The sequence below is a fragment of the Copidosoma floridanum genome, unplaced genomic scaffold (assembly GCF_036245765.1).
Source record: "Copidosoma floridanum isolate Cflo_tuat_1 unplaced genomic scaffold, Cflo_Japanese_pri ptg000025l, whole genome shotgun sequence".
NCBI classification, from domain to species: domain Eukaryota; kingdom Metazoa; phylum Arthropoda; class Insecta; order Hymenoptera; family Encyrtidae; genus Copidosoma; species Copidosoma floridanum.
The window spans coordinates 5,543,653-5,556,316 of NW_028321902.1; the positions used below are offsets into that span (position 1 = coordinate 5,543,653).

The 12,664-nt window shown below is 37.9% G+C and overlaps 1 non-coding gene across 1 annotated transcript; it reads right to left on the minus strand.

The window, feature by feature from the left end:
* Positions 1-7,911: 7,911 nt before the first annotated feature.
* TRNAT-CGU (transfer RNA threonine (anticodon CGU)) lies at positions 7,912-7,983 on the minus strand. Its single transcript has one exon. It is a non-coding gene; the product is annotated as a tRNA-Thr (tRNA).
* Between the last annotated feature and the right edge of the window lie 4,681 nt (positions 7,984-12,664).

Genomic DNA, 12,664 nt, shown 5'->3' on the forward strand with positions numbered 1-12,664 from the left:
TCATATATGCTCCGGTTTTGATTCTCTCGAGAGATATGTATATATATTATTACACGTTGTTTGTACCCGTGTATTATTATATCGAGCAAAATACTGTGCACTTTTAATCGGCGTGAAATTTGATAGCGTGATGGGCCCGAGGAATTTTTACACTCGCGCGTGGGTCTTTTTTCTTTTTTTTCACAACCGCACGCGATATGGCGTCCAACTGTCTCGAACCAGTGGGAGATAACGTTGATCAAAGCCCTGTTGATGAATATCGTGTTTAAAAAAAAAAAAATAAAAAAAAAAAACGGACTTGATTCAGCGCAAACTATTGCGATCTTGGTACAAGGTAATAAAGTGCGAAAAAATATTACGAACACAACGAGGATGAAATTGGGTTTAATTTGTTTGCTTTTCCAAAATATGCTCAATAAACGTACCCAACGTTAATTGTATTGTCTCGAAAACGAACAATTACATTCGTCCCAAGCAACTCGCGATCAAGTCACTATAAAATCGGCACCACACCGGGGCCATCATGTCAATGTGTAAAAATATACATACACGCGTATTCAAAGCACCGATCCATATATTTGTGCAGCAGGTAAAGCCCAAGAAAGAAAGAAAGACGCGCACGTATATATGGATAAGTCGGCTTCCCGGTAGCGCAGCTGCGAAGAGAGTCCGTTTAATTTCACGTTCCTCGTAAATTCAAAAGCCCTCCCTTTTCTCCCTTGTCCTGGGGCTCTTTGGTTAATCGCACCCTACGGATCTGCGGTGACGGGCCAAAGAGAGATACGTTCACGGAATCGAGAGAAGACAAAATATACATACATATATATATATTTGTATGTCATGGGCGTGGGGGGCTTTTATTCGCGGATCTTTCGAGGGGGGTTTTATTCATGCGCGCGTATATAGTCGAGCTGACGCTGCTTGACTCGCTTCGCTGCAACATATTATGTATGTATATGTGGATGGGGGTCTGACAGGGGATTCTTTTACGGCGTGTGGGGGTTTTTATTTCTCGGCCGAGGAGGTGCCACTCGATCGAGTCTTTTTTTTCTCGATAATCGTACAAATTGGATCTTTTCAATTTCACTGGTGGTTGAACGTATAGGTATGGATAAGATGAAACGTGTCGTACTTTTGAGCGAAAGAGGATAATCGATTCAACTTCGTTTGATCGAAGATAATAGGTGTAGGTACACATTTTACAGATAAGAGGTTTCGGGCATACGGGCGTTGTTCCCAGAAAAACTGGAGCTCATATCAAAAAGGGGACAAAGAAAAAATTGGGTGTACTCGAACCAAAAAAATTTCTGTAATCATAGAGGCTTTATGGGTGTTCTACTCTCACTTGCGGTTAACTAATTTAGGATCATTAATATAAATTTGCATTTGTGAAATTAAGTACGAAAATTATTTTGTTGCATACGCCCGATAAATTAAGAGTAATTTATTCATCAATTGAAAATTTACATGTGTTTGTTTATGAATACGTTTATGAAAAAAAAAAAATAATAAAAAATAAAATCAATGACTCGAGCGATGACTTATTGCTTTTCAGTCTAAACAGGTGCACCTAATATTATAGGTACGCTATTTTTGTACTTTGCATTGAAAATAATCCCACACTTGTGCCAATAACTGTATAATTTTTTTTTTTTTTTTTTCATCTTCTACACTGTTTAAAAGTTTGTTTAAATAAACTTGTTTGATGTATATGATTTTTCGGGAAAACATTAAAAAAAAACGTAATAAGCGTTAAAAACATTCCAACCAAAACGTCTCCTGCTATCAGGTAATTCTTGAAACGCTGATATTATTTGAGGTCGACAAGTGCCGTGTGTGAGAATCCAACGAAAAAAGAGGCATGTAAGAGAAAAAACGTCCTTAACCTCCATCGCTCGAACCTCGTGTCGCGACTTTTCAAGCAAACACCTCGAGCTGGATGACAAGAAAAAAAAAAAAAAAAAAAAAGGCTCAATGTGCAGTGCACACGCGAGCAAGGGAAAAAGGAGGCCGGCACTTGCGACGTATAGGAATTCGCGAAAATAAATCAATCGAAGCGCCTCGGTGGCCGTTAATTAACGGCAAATATCGGTTGGACCGCAATTTGTTCGATCGGCACATCAAAAAAACGCGACGACAACTGTATGCGATCGATTACATCACTCTTACGTACATATACACACAGCGGGCAATGCAAATACACATTCCGCTGGGATGCGCTAGGCGGAATCGATTTCCTTTTTTTTTTCCTCCCTCTTCGATTTGCGAGTATATATACACACTGTCGTCACATGTGCCGGGTAATGAGCTAAGCGAAATTTATTTCTCGCTCACGGCCAACTCGTACAGATTCCTGGGAGTCGCTCGCGGTGACTTGAACAAAAAACCAAGTTCTTTTTTCTTTTTTTATTTTTTATCGCACAGTGCAAAGTTGAAAGATTGAAAAATAAAAAATCACAACTGATTCCATCGCTCCAATTAAACGCTCAATCTATTCAAACGTCGAGGCCAAGATTTTGGTATCTGTTAATATAAGACCCACAATTTGTACACTGCAGAAATTTTATCTAGATGGATATAAAAAAACAAAAAAAAAAAAAAAAAACTTGATAATTTTACAATCGCCCGTGAACGCCTCAGACACGACGCGCTCCACTTGTTATACGTAACTAGAGGCACCTAAACGTACAAACATATAATATATATACTTTTTTTGGGTGTTGCGAGTATGTAATCGATTATATACTCGTTGATCTCGCTCTGTGGAACGTCGTTTCGTGTGGAGGGAGGGTAAACTGATTTGACCGAGTTCGGGGAAGCCGGTCCGATAACCGCACTGGAGTGGATTAAGCCCGTCACGTGATGTGCTTTTCGGGTAACAATGACTATTCGTTTTTTTTTTTATCTCTCGGCTTACTTTCCCACGCGCGTACCTATATTTACTTGGTGGGGTTTTGGAGGAGGCGCGCGTGTCGATGTTACGTAAAAGCGCTGTGTTGATGCAATAAAAAGTCATTAATTTGATGAAAAAAAAATATGTACCACTTTTTGTAATTCTTACCGATATGTGCTACGTAAAAAAGGGTGTGGAGAAGTATACTTTCTATTTTTCATTCAAAGTGACACAGTTTGCAACAAATTGTAATGTAATTACGTGTAGTAATATTTCGATCAATGATCAATCATTATAACAAAAAAGAGCCAAACTGACAACGAGTTTCCGCTTCTTACAGGAAATCGGTAACGAATTCATGAAAAACTCTTTCACGCATAAGCACGATTTGTATGTATATTCATGTGCTCCATCCATTCAAGTTCCCGGGAAGGACTATAATGAATGTACTTCTCTTACTCTGTAGGTCCGAAACCTTTGACGCGCGGTAACGCGTCCTCCGAAAAATACAAAATGTACATCCGTGTACTGCGTGGACCCAAAAATCGATACACGCGATACTTTGGGCATCGTGTACACACACACACACTTGGCCCTCCTATTCTCGAGTAATTGCATACAGCTGCTCTTCGCACTGTCAAAGCCCCAACACACAATATATAGATGAGAAAAAACACAAAAGGGAGCACAGAGTAACCCAACGCGCAGTTGGTGAGTATACAATGCCTGTACTGTATATTATATCGTTGTGTGGTCAGTTTATCGAGTTTCCCCCATAGGTATATATAGGGGGGGTACGAGGAAAAATGAGGGAGCCCGAAATCACTTACGGGGAACTCGAAAAACTACTGCTGTCGCTCCTTCTTGAAAAATGGGGGGTATATAACGGCTGACCGCAAAACTACCCGCTTTTCTATACATGTATAGTACACCACGTCTCGACCGCGAGGCTTTTGTTTTCACTGTTTTGGCAAAGCGAGCGTTATTTCGAAAAAGGGTGAACAGGCGGTTTCTCCCTTTCTTTTCCATCATCATTTCGGTAACGCTCACGCTCACTGTATATTGTCGATCGATACTCTTGAGTTAGTTTCAAGGATACGGGGTGATACGGTTAGCATCAGTTTCCAAAAGGTGCGCATCGAACATTGCAATTGAAAAATTTAAAAAAAAAACAAAGGGTAGTACGTACTATTTTTTTTCGGGCGCTGATCGTTAAAGTGAGGGTACGATCGTATTAGTATATTACGTTACGAGGCCGTAAAGTGGCTGATGTACGGCCGAGTGACGTATACAATTTTTCGTCATCCCGTATAGGAAAGTTTGTTCAATAGGTTGATTTGGTTAACGCAGGGAAAACGTGCGTTCCTTACAAGCATTGATCCTATACACCGAGGTCCCAATGAAGTGCGAACGAACGAACGATGGATAATCGAACGTGCCCAATAATTGGACTGACCGATCGATCACAAAAAAACATACGCATAATTCAACACTGAATGCTAGAATACATTTTTTTTTTTTGATAGTTCTTCAACGTACACTAAAAAAGAACTTTCATTAAACGATACTTCATTCTTTGTTTTCCAGTCCATGTATTGAATATGTGCTTTTTCATACAGAGCGCGAGCCTTTCAAGGTATAGCAGTCCAATAACCATGAAAATTTGTTCACCATTACCTACAAGTAACTCTAAACTTGAAATAAATTTTGGTAAAAAAACACGTAGTGGTTATATTTTGATAACGCGTACACAAGAGACGAGAAACAGATCATACGGTAAACGATATAAGTAAGAGAAGGTAAAAAAATTTAATATAGGCGTGAACCGACTCGACGCAACGATAGCAGAAGGCATTGAAAAGGTGAAAAACTAAGCGGACGTAAGCAACAAACTTTACTGATGACGAAAACATGTAGATACACGGGAGATAGTCCACTGTACGCGAGCAAACCTCTCTCTCTCTCCTAATTGTATCAATCCCATGTATCTCTGAGTGCAATAATCGATACGCCCCTTCATCCTCCACATAAGGCTACGTGGTTGGGCTTTTATCGGAAAAGCCCGATCCATCAGCGAGCCCCACCTCATACCATATGGATGATCCATTTTACTTCTGTATGTATACGTATAACAAATTAAATACAACTAACGGGGACTCCCTCCCCCCCCCCACCCCATCGTGGGATTTAAGGGCGTTTCGAGAGGGTTCTCCCAATAAAACAGACCAACGCGCAGATGTTCTCGGTGCGAGGGTGCAACTATATATACATAGGTGCTCGCACGCGCGTAAGTATATATGTATATACGTGATCATCGCCCGCTCTAGTATATATTCCGGGAACAGAGCGTATACCGTAAATAACCCCCGTATATATGAGTGTAATATACGTGTCCATTAAACCTACACCTATATGGCCGGTAATACATGGAGTACCGCGCGAGTTGGTGCATATACGCGTGTGTATATATGTGTGTTTGCCGCATTAAAAGGCGTGGCCCGTATCCTATAGGTATATTATGTACGGACCTTGAGTGTTACCGAATAATCGAGTTGCGGCTTTGCCCTCCCGATACCACGTTTATGTTTAGCCTCTTTACATTGTTTTTTTGTATCTATCGGGTTTAAAAAAATAAATAAATAAAATGATCATCCGACTTTGAATATGTAGAGGATGGGTGGATAGGATCTGCGCGTTTTGACGAAAGCCAATTAAAACGAAACCGAGGGTATTATTACATTTGAGTAGAATCGCGTAATCTCCTTTCCAGCATCAAAGGGGGTTTTAGCGCATGGTATTAAAAAAAAAAAAAAAAAAAAAAAATACTCGTTAATTAAAATAGAGAGGGCATACACGTGTATGTACCTACATTAGTTCAGTGGGTTCTGAGAGGGAGTTCCGCGTAAATCACCCTTTTGACGCTCCACTTCTTTGAGGAGTCGCTTTTTACACATTTTTGACCGATTGACTTGACACGTTTATCAGTGTAAGCCTTTTTTTTTTTATTTATGTATATTTATGTATACGCAAAAAAGTGGGTAGTTTCAACTCGTCGTGAGTCACTCGCTGAACGTAATCAATGAACGGGTGGAATTGCAGGGGGAGGAGGCGTATTTTTTCCTTTTACAGAAACGAGCTTTGATATTATCAAAAAAAGCTATATTGATGACGTTCATCGCAAGTTTAATTTTTTTTTTTTTTTTCATTACGCATACATAAAAAAAATTGGATCGTTTCAACTTGTAAGGGCGTAAGTAATTAATCGCTCACTGAAACCGAGTGTTACGAAAATTAAAAGTGCGCAAATGTGTAAAAAAATCTAGAATTTCATAAATACAGTATCACTTGGATCCTCACTGCGAGTTTGGCCCTGATAATATTTTTTTTTTTTTTTTTCCAATTCAAGGAACTTACGTGTTTTCCGGATCGAGTAACTATGGACACTATTTTTTTTCTCACTTTGGGACTTGAAGGCAAGAGATGAAAAATAAAAAAAGGTTTGCGGAAACGAGTGATCGATCGGAGCGAATGGCGAAACGAACCTGATTTGAAGAAAAAAAAAAAAAAAAAAAAAAAAAACTCGACGATAGCGCGCGGGGCCTTGTTTCGCCGTCGTAAATCAATAGGCTCGATAATACACGAGGCCGATGGTGCGCAACGAAGGTCTCACTTGCAATGCAAAAATATACGTGACTGATAAGCAATCCTATTATGAATGTTGGCCCAAGTTGGATTACGTGATATTGGAATTATTTTTTTCATTGCATTTGCTAACGATGGATCGACGCCCGAGTTTTTGCCAGCATTACGAGTCATTTTGTTTTTTGTTCGAGCAGCTCCGATTTTTTCTGTATTGGAATAGAGATGATATTCAGGTATCGAATGACAATTCGTTCGAGATTTCCGCGTATAGTACAGGAATTCTCGTAGTCGAAGTAATGGTTTCTTTTTAGAAACGTTCGACGAAAAGTGCGATAAACAAATTTCCAACCAACAACTATTTGCGTTGCAGTTAAAAAAAAAAAAAGCATTAAAATTAATATAAATAAAAATCCCAAAATAACAATCACTGTTATATCCATACTTTTAGGGAAATCGGTATTTTTGTCGCGTTACGTAGTACCGATTTTTTTACACCGTGTATGAATAAAAATAATTTTGTCTAAGTTGCGTTAATTATTTTTGTTTTTCTTGGTACATTTAGTGATGGTTACACTCGTGATTTTTAATACGAGTACGTGCTCAATAAAAGAATAATGAATAGGTCGCCTTGGGAGGACACGTATATACATGATAATCAGCGCGGGTTTCTCGAAAAAAAGGGCGCCCTTTCGTGCTACTGCGCGGGTACGCCCGTCGGAGAGCAAAAGCAAAGAGGAGCCAAGGGAGGCAGGGAGCGAGAAATCATAAAAGCCCCTCGCGTCGTTTCCCGGTACAATCTCAATAAGTCACGGCCGATTCGATTTGCATGTTCGTCGAAAAATCGCTTCCGAGAAGCAAAGCAGCATCGCACGAGAGGAGGTAGAAGAAGAAAAAAAAAAAAAAAAGAGAGCGAGAAAGCACTTCTTTTGCTCTCCTCGTGTGCAAATAAGAGCCAACGGAGATACCACCCCCCTAGAGCACAGAGGGAGGGGACCCGCAGAGCAGCTTCTCAGATTACGGGATACGATATAATATGTATCCCCGTAGGCCTTTTTTTTTATCTTTTCTTTTTGACGCTTTTGTCGCTTCGATGGTTTGACAGTTGTGCACGGGGGTTTGGAGACTGTTACCGATCTGATTGGAAAATATTTGTTAGCCCATCATTTTAGGGAATGGACGGTGGAAAGATTTTTTTTTTTTTTTTTTTAATTTTTGCAGGTTAAATAAACATTTAATGAAAAATTAGAAAGTTGAAAAATGTATGATTAAAAAAAAATGATGATTTTAAAAAAAATTTGAGTGGTTGACAATAAAATACCGATTCGTGTGAGTATTAAAAAATTGAGGAGCATCACCGGGGGAAGCAAAAATAATGATGCCTCCTGTGAGGTTTGAACTCACGACCCCTGGTTTACGAGACCAGTGCTCTACCACTGAGCTAAAGAGGCTCGTGCTCTCTGCGCCCGTAGTGACGCACAAGAGTTGGCGCACGATGTTACCATGCCGTTCTACGTCACATCGACACTTTTTCGTGTTTTATTTCATTTTTTGTAACTGTAAATAATTTTATTTATCGGTGGATTTCATTCAAGGTGCCAAGTTAATAGGATACATAGATGTAAAGAAGTGTAGTCATAAAAAAAAAATTAATTTTGTTTGGTTAAATAAACAAATAAATGTATGAAAAATAATTTTTTTTCCTTACTCAAGAAAAACCCTTTAGTATCCTTTTAACTATAGTTTTCTCGCTCTGGATCAATTGTATAATAATTATCATAAAAAATTAAAACGAACAAGAAAAAAAAACAAAAAAATTAATTTTGTTTGGTTAAATAAATAAATAAATTTATGAAAAATAATTTTTTTTCCTTACTCAAGAAAAACCCTTTAGTATCCTTTTAACTATAGTTTTCTCGCTCTGGATCAATTGTATAATTTTCATAAGAAATTGAAACAAACAAGAAAAAGAAAAAATAAAATCTATTGTTTTGTTCCCCACAAATTGTCCACAAAATTTCCAAAAAAAACCCATAACGTACAGGATAAGGGCCCGAGCATCAGCTACACGAGGGTTTTGCGGCCACGCGTACATACATACCAGGAAGGAGGATAATGATTCTTTTGAGGGTCCGAATTTCTGGAAGGCCAGCTATAAGCCCGTGTACAGGGGAACACTCGCGATTTTTACGATCATCGCCCCCGGGGGGGCCACCACTACACGCGGACGTGACACAGCCATCGTCCTCTTGTTCTCGGTACGTATATACATTTGGTACACATGAGGGAAAATAATGTGCGTATTTGGAACGTGTGCTTATCCGAGACGTAATTAATTTTAATGGACCTTTGGCGACCCGCAAGACAAAACGGTAAAATATAATTACTCGTGCGTCCCAGAAGCGCGTCATCCCCCCAACGTACATATTCGAGGCTTTCCCAAACATCCACGTGCTCGTCCCATGAGTGAACGTACTGGGATTTTCTCTTCTTTTTGTTCCAATAGATTACGAGGAAAGGTATATACGTACACCGATCGAGTTCGGTGAAAAAGTACCGATAACGCCGATTTCGTACAATATATTAGATATACGCAACCGAAACCGATAAGCGTTGCAATAGGAGCGTTTTTACCGTGCCGCTCATCATACATAGCGATTGTTTGTCATATACGCGCCAATCAACTATTTCCGAGTATAAACCGGTCCATCCGATTTTTTTTTTTTTTCTTCTTTTTGAGGAACAGCTGACGATCCGACGCATAATACCGAATCACCCCTGTGCAAAGGCCGCGCGTTTCCTAGAAAACTTCATGCATTTATATACACATATTCCCCGGGATCGGTGCAACAACGGCGCGCGGGTCGAAAATAGAGTGTAGTCTATCTACCTGCCGCGTGCGTGATTGGCCGTCAACAGTTCGCGGAAACGTCTCTTTTACCAAACTCCTCTGCATGGCCCACACACACCTGCGCGTAGCTCGGATTATTATTTTTTTTTTTTGTTCCCCCTCCTTATCTCAGCCAGACGCGTCTCTCTCCCTCTGTTTCTCTCGGGACTAATCATAATATTATATTGTGACGCGATACGAGGTAGATTTACGTAGGAAATACGTGTGCTCGCGTATAACAATACGTCAACGCGCCTTTCGCGCGCGACCTTGTCTCCACATGCGTGTGTGCGTGAGTTTTGTGATAATACATATATAGGGAATCGAGGATTGTAACGTGCGATGAAAAAAAAAAAAATATTCTATATACTTTTGAGCGCAATAAAGCGTGGGCATTCCAGCCGCGTACATTGTCTGCGTGTGTAGGGGGTAATGAAATTCCCTGGCACATTTCCCACGTGGGCTGGCTTCGCTCCTCGAGCGAGTGTGCTCGTATCATTCGCTCCGTTGATTAAATTCGCGGAAGGGAGAGATCGCATTTGTTGATTCGATATGATGGATGCGCGCGCGTATGTTTTTTTATTTATTTTTATTTATTTTTTTTTTTATCGTATTAATTACTATGATGTGTGCGCTCCCTCGGAAATCGTCGATCGAGTGTCGTGCATTTTATTACCGGTGAAATGATAGCATCTCCCTTTGGCTGTGGTGTACGATAATTTTATCGCGCTACCGTGGAAATTGGCATTTTTTCCGAATTATTTTACTTTGAAGAATATTTAATTAATTTTTTACAGTTATTGACTGTTTGTTTGATCTTTAAGTGACAAAGCGGCAAAAGTTTCGCGAGTATTTGTATCTCTAATTAAATATAGTCGAGTAATGCAAAGTTTGATGATAAATTTTTTTTTGTGTAAAATAGCGCAGAATGAAACGGACGTTTGATGGACATCTGTAGTGTTTCACGAGAATTAACAGAGTAGATAACACACATATTTTGCCAAATTGACGGCTACAAGTAAAGATCTCTACGCTGCCAGCTGACGATGAAACAGATCGACTTTTCAATGGCCATCAGCAAGTAGCTTACCATATCTTGTGGAAATCGTGCAGAAAATACAAATCAAGCAGCTCACTGATTTTGTCGAGGAAATTTGGACTTCCATTAATTTTGTCAACTAGATCTATTGGGATTTATTTTGCACTGAAAAAAAAATTAAAAAGTTTATGAAAAAAAAAAAAATAATAATAAAAATATGTTGTTGCGCTAAATTGTTAAAACAACTGAATATCACATCCAAAGTCTACTAAAGCATATCTATATACCTATAATAATAAATGTACAAATAATAATAGTTAATACATGTTTTAGTTGCAAAAAAAAAACCGAGTAATTGATGTGAAGAACTATAGATTATGCGCGTTGAATCAATTTTCTCTGAGTAATTTACACTCAATGGTGCTTTTAGTAGAAGGTGGTTTTTTATTAGAACATGAGATCGATTGCAAGAAGGACTGAAAATTGTTTCATGTTTTTTTTTTGTCTACAACAGCGAGATATTACAATAACTGCTTTGAAATTAGCAGTGTAAAATACAAAATTTTGTTGATCTGTAAAAACTCAACTATTTCATATTGTAAATTTCATCGTATAATAATAAAAATACATTCTTAATACGGAAATATTTTTCTAAATTTACAAAAAAATCGTTTTAAAGTATTCATAGTTATTCAGATAAAGTGACAAATATAAATAAATTTTATTTGCAAAAAATATTTTTCTTTGTACAAAGCTCCGTGAAGGTTATTATTGACCTCAAAAATATTTCAAATATTTTGAAATAATTAGGAATTTTTTTTTTTGCAAATTGTAGAGTTGACGCATTAGTAATGTTAACGAGAGCCGCATGTTTATCTGTATTAAATTAAACGTAAAAATTGTGAAACAATAGATTTAACCGATGTTTCTGGTATAATGCGTCAGCTCATTCATACATTTTGAATTTATCAAAATACTAATTAAAATTATCAAAAATCAATATCGTGCACGAAATGATTAAACTTTTTGTTAACGGTGAAGTCGTAGTTATGACACGGATATAGGAAAGTGTAATCCTTCACGTAAATTTATTCACTCTGCTTGCTTGGATGTAAGAAATGAGTCAGACAAATAGAGTTTAGTATTTAGGTAAAAAATTACGAAATTTAGAGATTTCCATACTCCATTAAATAGGAAAAAAAAATTTATTTTTACTTGTGACTCTGATCATTTTTCTTATTAACACTAAAAACATATCTTTCAATATTCTAAGGTGTTAAAGTTATTCATTTCAAAAATGTGATTGAAACCATATAAAAACATCTATTCCGCATACAACACATTTTGTTAAATAAAAATCGTAGTTGATAAAAAAAAAAAAATAATAATTAACTTAATTTAATTAAGCATATGCCAGTTTATACATTGAAGTATTAAAATTGTGAAACAACACATTCAATGGATGTATCTTTACTGTGTCTGCACATTTTTTTTAAACTTCCTCAAATAAAATATTAATAAAACAAACGAATGATTTAACCAAGTTCTATTAAAAAAAAGCACCTGCTACCAAATGTTCGAGAGACAATCTCTTCTCTCCAGTTTTCAAACTATAGTTATGATAAAAAAATATGCCTTCACAAGAACAAAAGTGTCATCAATAAAAAAAACCCACAAGCATTCTAAGTTCAAAACAATGACAATAAAGTCCAAAATGTTTTGGGCCTCAAAAACATGCAGGCGCACGTGGCCACTCTCACATTACAGTTTTTTTTCGTTCCGGACACGATTTCACATGTATACGTACAAGTAGATCCGCAACATTACGCTTCGGAGTCGAAATTTTTTTTTTTTTTCCTACGCCGAGGTGAGAAAGGGGAAAACTTCGCGCATGATATACGTAATGTACTGCCACGCTAGGTGTATCGCAACTTATTATCCGCGCGCGCAATATCTCGGACAAACGGATTACACGTACACAAGAAGTCCACCCACGGGATAATTAATAGGGTAATTTTTTTACATCAATCAACAACAATGGGTGCTTTTTTTGTTGGTTTTTCAGATGGATATCTTTAGATGGATGGTGTACACGGGGTGTATTGAATTCTCCTGATCTTATCGTAAAAGTGCTTCTTGTTTTTGCTTGCAAGAAGCGTTTGAAAAATGAATTCGTGGATACATATTTTCTTTTTTTTTCAAT